Source organism: Schistocerca cancellata, chromosome 1 (genome assembly GCF_023864275.1).
Source record: "Schistocerca cancellata isolate TAMUIC-IGC-003103 chromosome 1, iqSchCanc2.1, whole genome shotgun sequence".
In the NCBI taxonomy this organism is placed as follows: Eukaryota; Metazoa; Arthropoda; class Insecta; order Orthoptera; family Acrididae; genus Schistocerca; species Schistocerca cancellata.
Genome location: NC_064626.1, coordinates 923,546,623 through 923,565,297, shown reverse-complemented (window position 1 = coordinate 923,565,297; position 18,675 = coordinate 923,546,623). Strand labels below are relative to the sequence as shown.

General features: G+C 42.2%; 1 pseudogene; it reads right to left on the bottom strand.

Annotated features, from left to right (window-relative positions):
• Window positions 1–3,471: 3,471 nt before the first annotated feature.
• LOC126101987 (5S ribosomal RNA) lies at window positions 3,472–3,589 on the bottom strand (annotated as a pseudogene).
• Between the last annotated feature and the right edge of the window lie 15,086 nt (window positions 3,590–18,675).

The following is an 18,675-nucleotide window of genomic DNA, read 5'->3' as shown; positions in this document are numbered from 1 at the left end:
AAATAGTAATAACAGTTATTTTTTCCGAATTCTCATTTTATTTTTTTACCATTTTGCGAAGGTGGTAAAGTACCACCGGGCCCTCCAGTGGTATGCCAACCAACAGTTCTCAATACAGCACTTTTCCTACGCAACGGATCCATTTATATTAGAATGCAGTGAGGCTATAAATCAGTGAACACTACGAAGGTAATTATATAGTAAGTGGAGTTCAGAAAAATAGTTTTATTACCATTGCAGCAGAGAAATACACCACAAAATAAACATTTTGAGTTTGGTCCAGACTGATCCTTTCCTTTATTACAAACATAAAATCTCCCTCTGTTCACTGCAAAAAAGACAAAAGTAACACCTTTCTTTCCTAATTTTACATCCCTTGCGACTAATTTCTTACTCTTGATGGATGTATTAATTTCTGTCAGAACTTGACTTGCCGGTCTGGGATTAATAAGCTTTGCATTCATTTGTCCCATCAGTGGCTGAGCAACATTTCTCCAAACCTCCAGAAGTGAAATCTTTTGTATACAGCTCACAGTACACTTCATAAGCAATTACAAATACTTTCTGGATCTTCTTCCCAGTTCATAACCAGACCTGAGTCTTTCATCATGGTTCAGAACTCTCATATTACAAATGTAGCCCTTTACCACGGAAAAGCAATGAGTTGACTTTAATGATGTCCTCGTGCTTTCTCGAGACAAATATTACTTCTGTTCCATGGTAATTGAAAGCCAGGCACAAAATTTTGCTGTCTTTCAACTAAGTACTCCAATTCTAGACGATAACATCTTATAATAAAAGTCAACTCCCTCTTCTCATTTCATCAGAAGGTGAAAGGCCTGATGGGAAAATTTTTCTATTCACCTACGTTATGCCACAAACCAAAATTTTCGCGGCTTTTGCCCTTCAGGCAGGAAGAAGTAAGTAAAAAATTTATCAGAGGTATGTCTTTCGTTTTTGCCGCAAAACTTCTTTGAAAAATCCAAAACAAATCTAACATACAATTTTCAATTCCTTCTGCGAAGTTTAATTTCTCCCTTGAGAAAAATCAAAGGCAAGAATGTAGCCTTTCAGCTCTGCAGTACACCACAGTTTGTAACTGTATTATACAGGCTTCATTGTATTGTATTGTTTCACAAAGTTTCTTTCTTTGAAGAAAACAGTTACCTATGTTTCCCCTACCTTCTGTAAGTTTTAGACTCAGACATATTTGTACTTTTGAGAGATCATTTATGTCTGTTATTCATATTTCTCTACCTTGTATCAAAATTTCTTTCAAAAATTGCATCAAAATCTAAAACTTTTCAAAAATGTCGCCAAAATCTAAACATTCAGGATTATTAGCACCATTTGGATCAGTATCATTTTCTTCATCATCCCCTACTTCTGTAACATAATTATCATCTGGCAAATCTATCAGGAGAACGGTAACAGATCCGTTATCTCTTAGTATTGCCAATGCCGAAAAACTGGGACAGTCAATTGGGGCAACTTTGTATCAGTTTTTGCCATTTTTTTAAATACTGGTCGCAAAACAAATCACACAGTCCAACAGACATTGTAATATTTTACTTCTATAGTTAAGGAGATATTGAAAAAGAGAAAAATATTAACTATGCCCTATTACAGTAAAATATTAATTTTAATCTGATATCAAGTTACACTGTCATGAAGGATAACTTAGACCAGCCTTAAAAAACAAAGAATTGTTCCTGTTTCTAATGCTCTGGGTAAATTTTGATAGTGCCAGAGGGATATTAGGGGTTAGTAAGAAGTAAAAACAAATACTCTTAATTCAGAACTGGAGACTTACTTTGAAATACCAAGATATTTGTATCGACCTGGCGTTGTTAACTTAAATCGTTGTTACCAGAGGCTCTCTTGACAGCCGAAACAATTAAAGGTTAATCACAAGCGTAAGAGCTTGTAGATAGTTGGAAAGACAGCTGAAATACTAACTGGAAATCACAGATGTAATAAAACTGTTACTTTTAGAACAAAACGAAGCAAGTAGGTGGAGCAGCAGCCATTTCAAACAAAAGGGGTAAGTGGTACAAAGAACACTGACTAGTAAAGAGTTACCCTGATTGACTGTACTTCTCTATGAAACAACATTTTACAATACTGATAACCGTGAAAAAACTAAAAGGAGACTGACCTTTATGCAACTAGATCGCCAAAGAAATTAAAATAAATCGAAAAATGTCTAAGAAAGCAAAAACCACACTTGTGTGTCAGTACACGAAAAATGCACATATGATAAGATGGCACTTTAAAGTACCACAAGTTTTCGGCTTATTTCGTAAATAAAAACTATAGATTTAACAAAAGAGCTACACGAGAAGACAACAGAATCTAACCATCGTTATATCTATGCTAGTAAACACAAAAATTGCTACAAACTCTACTACAGTAAACAAAACAAATGTGGTTTCTGCAAAACAAACCAAAGATTATATAAACATACTCTTTGACTAGCACATGAGATCTAGAAGGCAGTGAAGTGTTTCACACTCTATATAAACATGTACTTTAACGTACGATCAACCCAAGATGCGGGAAATATGTGTGCAGTTAGAATAAACAAGGATCGAAATAGGTGGTGCTTAGAAGTGCCAACAGGCAACAAAGGGTTAAATGTCATCTATTGGAAGTAACATACTGTACTGTCCACGTGAACTTCAACACTGTACAAACATCTTCTCCTGGCGACTACACTGGTCGTAATCTAACCGTTTCCCTGTGACAAATATCATATTAAATCGCGCGTGCTGTGTCTATCAAATTTAAATACATTTTGCTGAAGCAGAATTACCGTATCTGATACACAATTTTGTCTTAAGCTGAGCGTAGCGCCTACTGATTTTGAAGTGCGCTAAATTTCGCTTTCTTCTTCTAAAGTCTTTGTGATATCTTCACCTCTTTTTGAACTGGCACAAAACTGGTCATTGTTTCATAAATGATTAATTTCAATGTAGTGTAATTAAAAATAGTAACAATATGGTAAATATTTACACAGTCTTATCCTTCTGTTTCCATTGGAGCCTTTACGTAACCCAGTTATTATCTGCTTTTTAATCATTTCATTTAGCAAGCAAGATCTTCATATGAATGCAGCTGGTTCTCGTCTCACTGCACTTGGCTACAGGGCCATATGCTGCCTATCTTCGCCTATTTATGGTAGTGGCCACTTGCTGCTTCTTAATTAGAGACCTGCAGTCTTTATAATGCACAGTGAAATATAACATAAATTGATGCTAAATTAACAAGCACTCCGTCTTCAGGCCACAACTGACCCATCGGGGCCATCCGAACGCCGTGTCATCCTTAATTGAGGATGCGGATAGGAGGGGCGTGTGGTCAGTACATCGCTCTCCTGGTCGTTAAGATGGTTTTCTTTGACCGGAGCCGCTACTATTCGGTCGAGTAGCTCCTCAATTGGCATCACGAGGCTGAGTGCACCCAGAAAAATGGCAACAGCGCGTGTCGGCCCAGATGGTCACCCATCCAAGTGCTGGGCACGTCCGACAGCGCTTGACTTCGGTGATCTGACGGGAACCGGTGTATCCACTGCGGTAAGGCCGTTGCCTTAAATTAACAAAAATTCATAAAATGTCACGTGGTGTAACGGGAACAGTCACACTGTCCATGATAAATGGGTCACTCGTTGGTATAGTCTGTTTGTATATTGGAGGGAAAATTTGAGGCCTTAAAATTAAATTGAAATTGAGATGATTCTGGAGAATGAAAAACAAGATCCTTCAGCATGTTGTAAATTACCTTCGGCTTAATATTAGGCGGGAACTGACTGTCATCAAAAACAGCAGTATGCAGGGGAATATCAAAAGATATTTCGAATGTATCCAGATTACAGTAGCAGTCAGGTGTAGGTGTAATATATAATAGTGTAGTAGTAAGAGCAATCTTTCAAAATATAACATTAATAGTAAAATAATACACAAACAGCATGATATTTAAGCTAATCTTGGAGAAAAGAGCGTAAGTAATTTTGAACTCATAATAACATTCTTGGAGATATGGTCCGTCTATGGAACTAAATGAGAATGAGCCAACTGGAGACGTGAAAAAGATTCTTCTCAAGCTATTTCGAAATAATAGGGAACCAATGAAATCCCAAAAGAACGTGTTTCATCATATTGAAAACATTGCCACATGAAATGCTTTTCTCGTGGCTCAGTCACGCAACGATTTCCTTGGAGAGTTCTCCAAGCGTCTTCGAAAACTGTCAGTAACCTCTGCACTCAATAATGGTCTATGTTAAACACTGTCACTGTCTCTCCTACGTGCCCGTTGTGTTATCACCAATGAGCCTATCTTCAAGTATGCATTCACAATAAAATCCCTCTCTCGAAGTATGTACTGCATGTTTCGCCAGCTGCGAGCAATCACTAATTTGCTCGTTATTATGAAGCGGTCCGGACTACCCATTCACAGTCTTCACAAACCGCGGCAACGAGCCTACGAAGGAAGTAACGCGAGTCGAGTAAGCCCGGCTTTTTGCGGAACAACGCACCTTATGTTTAGTAAGAGCAATCAACTTAGCAACAACGGGTTGTATTTCTGATTCTCCCAGAGCTACTGAGATCATTAAGACAACTTTCCCGTTTCTACGAGCTTTCGCAGGAAAATTATGACCATTGAAATAGTTCAGGTTTATATGGACCGCGATGTACTTATTACTTGTGGCTACGTCATTAGCTTGGAATGGGCCTTAGTTGACCGTTCTCTGTTTCAACGCTAGAAAGCCTAGCAAATGCGGGACGGTGCAGACCTGTAGACATTTGGCCGGACAGGACCGAAAAAAGCCGGACAGGTCCGGCTAAAGCCGACCACCTGGCAACCATAGTGGCTGGTGAGTGGTGGCGTGCTAGTCTCCCTGCAAACTATGATCAAAAGTTTTGAGTGGGTGAGGGAGCTGGAGAACGAGCTAGCTAGAACAGCAGTTAAAAACACTCTGTGTGATACAACTCTAATAAATTTCCTTTTCTTCACGTCAATGGTCGCAAAGTTTTCGTCATCAGTCTACCGGTTTCGGTCTATAATGACCATCTTCAGATCTGTTTCATAAAAACATGTCCTAATATAATGGATCCGTAGTGGCATCGTCAAATGCTAAACTCAAAATCAGCGCCAGCAGCGTCAAATGTTTATAAATAGTGGTATATGCAAGTCACTGAATGCTGCTGACAAAAAGGCTCTTGTATGTACCATTATTTAGATACATTTGACGTTACTGGCACTGATTTTGTGCTTAGCTTTTGACGGTGCCACTATGGCTCCTGTATTTAGGACATGTTTTTATAAAACAGATCTGAAGATGGTCATTATAGACGGAAACCGGTAGTCTGATGACAAAAAATTGTAACCATTGATGTGAAGCAAAGGAAATTCATTCGAGCAAGCGTAACAACTGTCGCCGAGCTGACAGACGTGGTCGCACTGACCGTGTGGATACTTGTTACAAACAAGCCCACAAGCCCATTTCCCAGCTCAAGCTACTTGGTATAGCTGTACGATACTGTGCGACTGAGCGAACACTAAGTCTGTCCTCTTGTGCGCTATCAGCGTGGGGCCGTTGAAATCCTTTATGGCTTTGATACAGACCATCTAGAACCTGTTGTTGTTGTTGTTGTTGTTGTGATCTTCAGTCCAGAGACTGGTTTGATGCAGCTCCCCATGCTACTCTGTCCTGTGCAAGCTTCTTCATCTCTGAGTAACTACTGCAACCTACATCCTTCTGGATCTGCTTAATGTATTCATCTCTTGGTCTCCCTCTACGATTTTTACCCTCCACACTGCCCTCCAATACTAAATTGGTGATCCCTTGATGCCTCAGAACGTGTCCTACCAACCGATCCCTTCTTCTATTCAGGATGTACCACAAATTTCTCTTCTCCCAAATTCTATTCAATACTTCCTCATTAGGTATGTGATCTACCCATCTAATCTTCAGCATTCTTCTGTAACATCACATTTCGAAAGCTTTTACTCTCTTCTTGTCCAAACTATTTATCTTCCATGTTTCACTTCCACACATGGCTACACTCCATACAAATACTTTCAGAAACGACTTCCTGACACTTAAATCTATACTCGATGTTAACAAATTTCTCTTCTTCAGACACGCTTTCCTTGCCATTGCCAGTCTACATTTTATATCCTCTCCACTTCGACCATCATCAGTTATTTTGCTCTCCAAATAGCAAAACTCATCTACTACTTTAAGTTTCTCATTTCCTAATCTGATTCCCTCAGCATCACCTGACTTAATTCGACTACATTCCATTATCCTCGTTTTGCTTTTGTTGATGTTCATTTTATATTCTCCTTTCAAGACACTGTCCATTCCGTTCAACTGCACTTCCACGTCCTTTGCTGTCTCTGATAGAATTACAATGCCATCGGCGAACGTCAAAATTTTTGTTTCTTCCTCATTGGATTTTAATTCCTACGCCAAATTTTTCTTTTGTTTCCTTTACTGGTTGCTGAATATACAGATTGAATAACACCGGGGACAGGCTACAACCCTGTCTCACTCCCTTCCGAACCACAGCTTCCCTTTCATGCCCCTCGACTCTTGTAACTGCCATCTGGTTTCTGTACAAATTGTAAATAGCCCTGTATTTGACCCCTGCCACCTTCAGAATTTGAAAGAGAGTATTCCAGTCAACATTGTCACAAGCTTTTTCTAAGTCTACAAATGCTATAAACGTAGGTTTGCCTTTCCTTAATCTATCTTCTGAGATAACTCTTAGGGTCAGTATTGCCTCACGTGTTCAAACATTTGTACGGAATCCAAACTGATATTCCCCGATGTCGGCTTCTACCACTTTTTCCATTCGCCTGTAAAGAATTCGCGTTATTATTTTGCAGCTGTGACTTATTAAACTGATAGTTTGGTAATTTTCACATCTGTCAACACCTGCTTTCTTTGGGATTGGGATTATTATATTCTTCTTGAAGCCTGAGGGTATTTCGCCTGTCTCATACATCTTGCTCATCAGATGGTAGAATTTTGTCAGGGCTGGCTCTCCCAAGGGTGTCGGTAGTTCTAATGGAATGTTGACTACTCCCGGGGCCTTGTTTCGACTTAGGTCTTTCATTGCTCTGTCAAACTCAAACATATCGATTCCATATTCGCATGGAAGTCGTGGGGTCTCACCAACACGAGCTGCAATATCACGAAAAGAGAAATCTCAGTCTAGATACAGCACGACGCCGCTGCTGTAGAATTCCGGCACTTGTTGGTAGACCTGTTTCGTTCTTGCACGACACATAACATGATTTGTTCCCAAAAAAAAAAGAAAGTTGAAATGTGATTTCTGAATGAGAAACACTCTGACTAAATATTTCCTTTTGTACAGAAAATAGAGGACGTTACTCACACCTATTGTGGCTGCGTTGAAATGATCATCATTTGTCTATCCAGCCTCGTAGTACTCTTCAAGCCAATTTTACTTTTGTTGCCCGCCATCATCATGGTGCTGCTACTTTAATGGCCAGCAGTAAAAATAACAGTAAGGTTGAAGGTTATCCAAAATGATAAAATTAACGTTCAGAATTCTTCGCTACTTGCTTAAAGACGTTAATCAGTTTCGCGTTTCTATAGAGATCGGTGCGTCGGTCTCTGTCGCTAAGGAAGCAGCTAGCGGCACCTACAACGACTCGTATGACATTTCCCTGTTGACAAAGGAACTGCGCGCGAGGCGGTGGAACTCTGCCAGCTTTGTGTCGCACGCAGAAAGCGACAGTCAACAGGCAGCGACACCACGCGCTGCTGCCATCTGCCTCATTCGGACTGTGTGTTTATCGCGGAGGTCGTCGAGATGCCACCAGGTTTTCACTAAACATGTTGTTGAAGTATTCAGCTGAAGAATTCCAGCGCTGAAGCAAGGGTCGTCAACTATAAAAACGCTTAAAACTCTAATGTTTACATCGTTTAGACGTACATTGTTTAAAGCGACTAAAAATTGTTCCACGGAAAATGAGAAACTCGACTTTGATTGCGGTTTCATGATCCAGTCATGGCAATATTACGGAGGTGGATATGCAGATCTTCAGACTGTTTGTTTACTACCTGCCTACTCTGAAGAAAAGGAAAATTGGGTTTAACGTCCCGTCAACATGTGGCCTTCAGAGACGGAGCACGAGTTCGGATTGTGTCAAGGATGGGGCAGGAAACCGGCCGTGCCTTTCCACAGGAACCATCCCGGCGTTTATCTGGAGTGATTTAGGAAAATCAGAGAAAACCTAAATCTGGATGGATTTGAACCGTCGTGTTTTCGACTGCGAGTGCAGTGTGCTAACCTCTGCGCATTCTCTAAACTCGCCAGTAAAACAAATTCTTAAGGCCAAATATTAGTACTCGTAGAATATGTTATAATACAGAACTAAAAATTTGTTTCAGCTACTTTTCCAGAGCCCAGATGGCGCGGTACTTCATCTACTATATTCAAGATGATGTGTAGCCTGTTCTCGAAAGGAGAGCTACCAGGATAGGAACTATACCGGATGTCTCTCCTACGACTCGTCAATTGCATTTTCTCTGATATTTCAGCAAATATCCACAATTTCTTTTTTGCAATGTGTAGCTAGAATCAGCCCAAACAAATACTTGTCCTTAAGTCTCTCATGCCACGTCCTGTTTTTACGAAAAGCGTCGGACTGTTTCCCGTTACAAAGAAAATTATTTTTAAATCGAAATTTTACGTGCCCATTGCACACAGTAGTCCCATATTAATCTAGTGCGATATTCGTTTCATCGATATGTATTAACAGGCGCAGTAAAACACGAACAATAACCATCAATGGAGCAGTGCTGCTGTATGACAGTTGCTATCGCTGTCACTGTTGGAGTGTTTTACTGTTCCTGTTGATACATGTCGATAAAATGAATGTCGCACTAGACTAATTTCGGACCGCTCTATCAAACTGGCACTTAAAATTACGATTTAAAAATAATTTTGTTTGTAACGGGGCACAAACTGACGCTTTCCGGCGACGTAGGCCGTCACATGAAAGACGTCACGACCAGTATTTGTTTGGACTTAGCTACACTTACCAAAAACGAAATGTGAAACATCTGCCGCAAAGAGAAAAAGCGCCTGTCGACTTCCTGGTGTGTACAGGACGGCCAGCGACAGTCTGAAAAGCTTGTAGGGGTATTGCAGGGTAGGTAGTGTTGAAAATAATTGTTAAGAAAAAATTTCGATACGTTACGCCGCTTCCGAATTAATTAGGATTTAAGTTAGCCATTCAGGCCGTTGCGAGCGCAAATTCAAGCGGCCCGACAGAGACGTTGTCGCCAAATATGTCCTTCGCTTGATTTCCTAAAAGTGAGCAAGAGAGCGATACAAAAATTGGACACGGTACGTTAGTAAGGACTGAACCCGAACCAAAGGCTGAGCAGTCTCGTGCGCTGTCATCTACACTTTGAGCACAACTGACACTAACTGCATCTGACGGGCGCCTTGAATTTGCGCGAGAACATATAGAATTTAGACAAATGATACTACCTTAAAAACTTTATTGAACTTTTAGAATACGAAAATGTATAAATCGAAAGCAACATATGCAACAACCAAAGACAATCGTAACGAATTTTAGTTAATAAAATAATATCGCTGTTCATCTGCACAATCTTTGTAAACACATGCTGTCAAACTGCTGTAACGTTGTATTTAACATTTTATTTTCAACATCTTGACATCATTTACCATCTTACATTTACAAAACACTCTACTAACGACGTAATATGGACGTCACATCAGTGTAGACGTGAGTACAATATAGCTACTTTAATATGAATGACATGGGTATCCATACCTGTTCTCTCCAAAATTGGAATTGTAGGTACTTGAAAATGGCGATAAAGTCGAAACAGTCTGTCGTAAATAAAGACTACTTATTATAAGCAGCTATTTGGTGTATCTACTTTAATAATCATGTCGTTTCATATAGTGCTGGTATGTTCTGTTTCTGGCTATTCCTAATGATTAATATGATATGAAAAGAAGCAGAATTAATTCTAACATGGAAATAAAGCGTTTCCGGACCCATGACCATATAACACGTTTTATTCCTCTATGTGTGAGGGATGTTTCCTGAAGGTTTCGCCATATCTTTTCGTTACACCGTGTACCAATCCGTTACGACCCCAGAAGCACGTCTTTGAATTCATCCCATCTGTTGATAACGACTACAGACATTGCAACAATATTTTACAAACTACCACAAAAGCTTCATGTATGCAATTATTTTCACTGAGGCACCGCAAGTTCCCAGAATCCTTCGAACAAATCTAAGACTTCCATTCGCCTTCCCCGATACTGACTTTACATTATCTACCCATTCCATATTATTTCTAGTATTACCATTAATTACTCATATGATGTCACGTACTCAACATGCAGTATGTTTATTTTAACTTGGAACAACCAAATATCTCGCAAAATACGCATCATATGAAAAAAGCGTTACATGTGAAAAGATAATATTTTCAATACCGGACATACGTTGTGCTAAAAGTGGTCACACCTTAACCCCCCCCCCTCCCGATTAGAACCCCCTTTTTTATAGCAAATTCGGTCTGAAACAGTTTTTTACATTCGTGGTAAATGGTGTTGAAATCGTCGCGAGAGCTACGGCGGCTGGACGGAAGAACAAACCGAAATGAATCACCCTGATGGCGAAATTCAAGGGAGCTCACCGAAATCAAGGATTCTGCAACAGAAGGGTGACAGCGACATTTGTCTACTATTCTGTGCATCCGACCTTTTACGCTTTTTGTAAACAAGAGTGCTCTCCGTCGTCTCCCAGTCACACGGGACTTTTCGCCACGCAAGCGATTCCCGGTAAATATACAAAGGAGCTCGTTACGTGATTTATTCAATGTAGAATCTAACTGGAATTCCGTTGCGGGCTGGTACCTTCTTTACTTTAAGTAGGTTTAATTGGTTTTCATACCGAGGATGAAAATGTCGATATCGCTCATTTGTAGTCTGTACAACGGTCAAATATTGATACGGTAGTATCAACATGCGTGAATACATTTTTAACTGCTTTCTGCTGCTGTCTTCAGTTTCAAAACCAGATGGATTCACGAGCAACTGATGGAGGTTTCGATCGTCTCATCGACTTTACGTAAAACCAGAGATCCTAATGGGCCACAGATATCACGTAAATTGATTCAGAGCTTCATTCTCATATTGGCCACTACTATTTTCTAAGTCATGTTCCGCTGTCATTTAGTAAAACCTGTCACTGTAAGGATCAGAGCATATATGTCTTAGTTTTCTTAATATTTTTTAAACGTTTCCTTCGATGTCAAAAGCCATTGTTCGTAATTTTTCAAGCTGTAGATATCACTTTGCTGCTCCCAACAAATTCGTAAGAGCTTTCTCACCACTTAGCTTTCGATCCACTCAGTTCGTCTTTCACTAACTTCCAAAGGAGCCAATAAATAAATAACTGTGGATCTTTACTTTTGGAACTGCGACATCGTGATAAAACTTCCGGGTACGCAATGTCGCAGTACACGGTTCTTGAAGGTAACTTTTTCGACGAGCTTTTGTCTTTCTGTGCTGGTATGGCAGTATTTGTGCCATACTTAATTACAAATGAAAGAATAGGTTACTTTACGACATATATAGCACAGATTACTTTCGTAAATGTTTTAGAGATCGTCTAATGACTAATGGTATCAGTCCGCAGTGTGTTTTCAGCGTGGGCATTGTCTACTTTCCCTTCAGTAAACTCTCATCGAGAGTAATAGTAGAGTCAGTGGCCGCAGTTTCGTATTTTCGATGAATGACATTCAAAGCCCCGTCCAGACGTTTACTGTGAGACTTGTCTGTATCGCTGTTTCACTGTGTTGCACATTTAATACAAATCAAAATAAATACAAAATGAACATTTGACACCGTCGCAAGATTGTTCTCGAAATTCGTGATTCAGTTCAGTTCTGAAGGAAGATATCTTTTTCGATAAGCTGACTGAAACTCGATTTATTTTATTCGTTATAGATTTGTAGGGATTACGCAAAAACACGTAACTGAGTACATGTAGCCTGAAATAAATAAGAACATTTCCAAAGACTTAGACCGAATTATGGTGGCTCCATAGTGGGAATACTTCGCCGTGGCCGTACGAAGTGATGACTCCAGTGTATGACACATACAGTGGAGCTTGTCAGAAAATTCTCTGTGTTGGTGAACAATCGAAGAATCGCGGGGTAGCGAAACCTGTAAAAATATCAACTGAGCAAGTATCTCAAACCCTGATCGGATATCCAGGTATGAGCTGTCGACAAGGTAAATATCATTACTCAATGGAAATGTGGGAGCACTTTCAAGCAGTGCAAATAAGTTTCTGAGTCTCTCCTCGGCTCATGAACGGCAAATATAAGACTTAAAACTCGAAGAAAGGTTATTGTTCCGTCAACATCTAGGCCATCGGACAACATGCTTTAATTGGATAAGAATGCAAAAAGGGACTCGGCTGTGTCCATTTTGAAAGTAATCATTCCTTCATTTGACATGAAAAAAATCCAATGATCGGATGATGTGGAGCTCAGTTTTCACTGTTCTTAGGAAAACAGTGACCACTCCCGTCTTTTGCTAGTGGTGATGTCCTCGGATAGAGTATTTCAGAATTGAACTATTCGTCGCAATTGCAGCAAGTGGCAGCTATGCAGGCAGCTAGTTATCGCTGAATTTACGCTGATGGCTGAAAAAGAACTCGCCCTGCACTTGCGATAACCTCGGCCCCGGGACTTCGACTTCTCCCCGTCGGCGCGCCTCGCGGAGCAGCTATGCAAAGCAGCCGTGGTGTCGTTGGAAAGCTCCCAACGTGCAGCTGTGCCAGAAATGCAAGCAGTAGTCAGTACCCTTTCACTATTTCTCCGAGCCACGCATGGTACAATGGAAAGCAGCTCTGAAAAACAAACTGAATTTATACACTAAGGTTTGCAAAAATACACTAAAAAAGGCGTGAAGGAATTAGGACGAGGAGGAGATTAATGTTTAACGTTCTGTCAACGACGAGGTCATTAGAGACGGAGCATAAGCTCGGATTAGGGAAGGATGGAGAGGAAAAGCGGCCATGTCCTTTCGAAGGAACCATCCCGGCATTTGCCTTAAGAGATTTTGGGAAATCACAAGGGATCACCAATTTAGTACTGGAGGGCAGCATGGAGGGTAAAAATCGTAGAGGGAGACCAAGAGATGAATACACTAAGCAGATTCAGAAGGATGTAGGCTGCAGTAGGTACTGGGAGATGAAGAGGCTTGCACAGGATAGAGTAGCATGGAGAGCTGCATCAAACCAGTCTCAGGACTGAAGACCACAACAACAACGGAAAACCTAAATCAGGATGGCCAGACGCGGGTTTGAACCGTTGTCCTCCCGAATGCGAGTTTAGTATGCTAACCATTGCGCTACCCCACTCGGTATGAAGGAAGTATAGAAATGGGACGGAAATTGGTAGAGGTAAATACATTTAAAGACAAACAAATGATTAAATTTCAGAAAAAATGGACGAGTTAGTCAAGAGGAAAAGCTTCACAAACTGAGCTATGCAATAGTACGTTGGTTCACTTCTGGCCCTTATGCAAGCAGTTATTTGGTATGCCGTTGGTTGATAGAGTTGTTGAATGTCTTCCTGAGGGATATCGTGCCGAATTCTGTCCAACTGGGGCGTTAGATCGTCAATACCACGGGACGACTGTAGTGCCCTGCCCATAATGCTCCAAACGTTCTCAACTAGGGAGAGATCCGATGACCTTGCTGGCCAAGATGGGGTTTGTCAAGAACAAAGACAAGCAGCAGAAACTCTCGCCGGGTGCAGGCTGGCATTATCTTTGTGAAATGTGAGCCCAGGATGGCTTGGCATGAAGGGCAACACGGTAGAGCGTGGAATGCCGTTGACGTACTGCTGTGCTGTAAGGGGGCTGCAGATGATAACCAAAGAAGTTATACTATGAAATGAAATGGCACCCCTAGACTATCACTCCTGGTTGTCGGGCCATATGGTGGGCGGCAGTCAGGTTGATATCCCACCACTGTCCGGGGCTTCTCCAGACACGTCTTCAGCCTGGAATCTCATTGACTGGAGTAGAATTTTCTTCAGTGATGAGTACCGGTTCGAACTGAACACCGATGATCAGCGTAGACGTGTCTGGAGACTCCACGAACAGCAGTGAGATACCAACCTGACTGTCGCCTGCCACACGACCCGAAAATGAGAACTGATGGTCTGGGCCGCCATTTCGTTTCATAGCAGGGCCCCTTTGCTTGTCATCTGGGCCACCCTTACAGTACAGTAGTACGTCTGTGATATTCTGTGCACCGTTTTACGTTGCCGTTCATGGCAAGCCATCCTGAGCTTATATTCCGTCAACATAATGCCCGCCCTCACCCTGTGAGTGTTTCTGCTGCTTGTCTTTGTGCTTGCCGAACCCCATCTTGGGCAGCAAGGTCGCCGGATTTCTCCAGAGTTGAGGACATTTGGAGCATTATAGACAGGGCCCTCCAAGCAGCTCGGAGTTTTGACGATCCAACGCGGCAGTTGGGCAGAATTTGGCACGATATCCCTCAGAAGCACATCCAACAACTCTATCAGTCACTGCTTGCATAAGATCTAGAAGTGGACCAACACGCTATTGACTCGCTCAATTTGTGATGCTCTTTCTCTCGAATAGATCATTCATTTTTTCTGAAACTGTGATCATTTGTACGTGTACATCACATCTGCCGTTTTCCTACCCTGTCGTATAATTCTTTCATGGTGTGTCGTTGTTTTTGTCTTAGCGTTATACGCCTGGCCATTTTTTTATATAGGTTGGGGCCCCTCCACGCCCACGCCGACGTGGTGACCAAACCAAAAGTTCAACTGTCACCTCCGGTATAATATGTTAGTTTTCGAATCAGGAGTCACAGGATGCGGGCTGTGATGTTGTCCATGCATCTGAGTAGGATTACTCATTGACATGGGCCATCAGGAGACAGAAAGTGGACGAAAGCGATCGAAGGGTAGCGGTTTGTAAGGGCAGAGGGAAAAAAGTGCCAAGGCAAGCGCCAAGGGAAAAAGCCTCTGCGAGAGTAGGACGGGTAGTAAGTACAGTAGCGGCTTGCTAGCTGCGACAGTGGGTACAAGGTGAGGTTACGTTAGTGCGAGGTATCGTGCATCGTTACCTTTGTCGCTGCGGGTGCTCATTGTAGATGGGTCAGTCCGGGCGCTGCAGCTGGGCTGCTGTGAATTCTCCTGGGTCTGCTGCAGCGGCTTCGTCCCTGTAACAGTCCGAGGTCGTCATGCTTTAGTGGGCGATCCGCCGTAGATCAGCTCACAGTGTAGGGGGTGCGTGTGTGGCAGGTTTGCGTGTTGTGTACAGTACGGCTTCCCTGAGGTTGCCTGTTTTTCGGCGGGTCGGCCATTAAAATTATAACACTAGGAGGGGTAGCACGTAACGGAATTTTATTTATAATGCGCGTATAGTACAGTAGGAAGAGAACATAATTAGATTTGTGGGTGATTAAGGGATATAAAGCGGTTGGACACAAATATGGAAACAGCACGAGGAACGCGTGCTTGAACATAAATGCTGATGCTACTCGAGTCAGCAGGTTGTGCTGTTGGGTTTAACCACTAGCAGCACCTTTGTAATGTGCTCAATACGTTGCAAGTATTGGTCGTGGTCGGGTCAGTGTTCTGTGTAGTTGTCAGTGCATTATATAGGAGGTAATTGAATTCGAATGTTGACGTATTTTTGGTGCTCGCAGGGAAGGTGATTCCGTAACCCAGGTAGCCGAAGTGTTTGGTGTTTCAATAACCACCATATCGAAGATTTATACCACTTAAGGGGAAAGTGGACAAACATTATCCTCTAAGTCACAACACAGACGAAAGTGTGTGTTGAGAGATCATGATGAACGGTCATTGAAGTGGAATGTGACAAAAAATAAGGGGACGCCAGCAGCAAAAGTCACTGCAGAACCGAATGTCGAACTCGCGAAAATCCGTTAGTACCAAAACAACACGAAGACAGTTCCAGAAGCAGGAAATTGCAGGGCGAGCTGGAATTCCAAAACCACTCATCGGTGAGACAAATGTCCGCGACAGGAAAACATGGTGACGAAGCCATAAAACCTTTAGTATTGTGCAGTAGAAGACTCTCATATACCTGTACTATTGTGCAGTGGAATACTGTCATATGGTAGGATGAGTCTTATTTCCCAGTGTTTCCAATTCATGACCGAGTTTACGTCACAAGAGTGAAATAGGGCAGGGGTTCGGTAATGACTTGGACAGCCATATTGTGGTATTCCATGGGCCCCATGGTTACTCTGCAAGGTCGCATTGCTGCCAAGGATTATGTGACCATTTGGCTGATCAGGTCCATCCCGTCGTACAGTGTTGGTTTCCGAATGGTGATGCTGTGTTCCAAGACGACAGAGCCCCTGTTCACACGCATCACAACGTCCAGGACTGGTTTAGTGATATCGAGGACGAACTGTCACATCTCCCATGGCCACGATAGCCACCAGATCTCAGTATTATTGAGCCACTGTGCTCTAATTTGGAGAGGAGAGTGCGTAATCACTGCTCGTTACCAGACCTTGCCACTATTTTGCGGGAAGGATGGTGGAAGGATGGTACAACTCCTTTGAAAACCATACGGGACGCCTATTTATCCATTCTTAGACGACTAGAAACTGTTCTCAATTCGCCGGCCGATGTGGCCGAGCGGTTCTAGGCGCTTCAGACTGGAACCGAGCGACGCTACGGTCGCAGGTTCGAATCCTGCCTCGAGCATGGATGCGTGTGATGTCCTTAGGTTTGTTAGGTTTAAGTAGTTCTAAGTTCTAGGGGACTGATGACCTCAGATGTTAAGTCCCATAGTGCTCAGAGCCATTTGAACTATTTTTTTTTGTTCTGAATTCAACAGGTGTCCTACACCGTATTAGCATTGGCAATGTGTTTTGTTTTTGGTGTCTCCACGTTTTTCCCAAGCCCTCTATTCGACATGAAATTTAGCTCACAGGGCTGCGACCTCCGGCAGAAATAATGACACGGCCAGTCTGAGGTCGGGTGTCAGATGTGAGAACCTCAATCCATGCTGCTTCAATCCCTGCCTATGTACAATGTTGTCGATGGGGCCATCACTTTCGCCGCGTCTCACTCTTCCCCCTTATCAAGGAAAGGCGTAGGAATGGTCGTCGAGTCGACATTCCGTGAAGCTCAACACGTGGTCGCACTGCCCCTGTTGACACCCGTCTTGCTGCAAACAAGCCTATGTCCTGACTGAAGGTTCGTGATGTGGCTGTATGATCCTGCACGACTGAGTGAACAATATGTCTGCCCTCTAGGCTGCAAATGGCGTAGGGGTCGACGATATCCTACAAGTCATGGTGTCGTTGATTATAGGCTTTCTGAAGCCACCGGTTCTATATTTGTGAGGCAGTCGTGGAATCCCGACAGCGCTTACAGTGATATCAGCGGACGATAAACAGCAGTCTTGATAGGCCAGTTGCGAAATGTATTGGCAGATGCTTCTTATATGATAAAACTAGTGAACGCAGCAATGTTTCCATGTGTGGGAATCAGGTATTTATTCTAAGCCCCTTCCACCCCTCCCCCTTGTCTCCCTGCACATTTATTTCTCTCCCTCTCTTTGATCATCTTCTCCTCCCCTCTCTTTATTTGTACATCACCTCCTTCCCCCTTCTCCGCCCCCTTTTCCACCTCTCTCTGACATTAAGTCTTGTTTATTGTTATTGCAAACGAGACCTTCATTATGATTTGAAATCACTTAAAATGAATTATTAAATGAGTTGGGATCATCCGTATACAGGCTGTGAGAGAAACTTCACTAGCTGCTGGATCTGTGAGTATAGTAGCTTCAGTGAAAATATGTCGAATATTTGTAATCTGCGAATGAATAGAATTACGAAGCTTCGGACGATTCAGATTCTGTAGCACTATTCTAATTATAAGCCCATAAGCCGTGACTACACCTTTCCTGTTTTCTTCAAAGCCGGCGGCAAGGAAGAAAACAAAACACCTCATTGTTGTGCGCGCAATTTTTGTTTGAATGTGTGTAGGGCGAATCACCTAAAACTTGCACCGCAAATATTGTGGAAATGGAAAGTGCTATTGCTGTTTTCACAGAACGGATAGGTAGTCAGAGGATCGTACTGTTAGCCAATAAATAAATTGTAATAATATTTAGAAAGTGTATTTTCTGCGCAACCAAACACTTTTTAATATGGAACAACGTCTGTTGACACTAACAAACTAAAAGCAGGGTAAATTAGAAAGACAGTGGTGTTTGTTGCAGGATTCTAGTACGAATCGTTTACGAGATACCGTATTTAGAAAAGAGTCCACGGCAACACTTGTTCAATACGTGCACACACAAAAGAACAACACAAGTGAATACACCAGTTATGTGGATTCTGACCTGTAACGAGACAACTTGTCATCACACGTCGTGTTCAAAATGACCACCGGCAGGGGTAGTACACGCCTCCAGTCTGGTATGGAACGACTGCTGCACACGTGTCAGCGGGGATGTCCGAGCAGGCTGCAGTAATAGGTCGTTGCGTATCACTGGGTGTATATAGTATTTGTATACTCTTGTAGACAGCCTCTTTCAG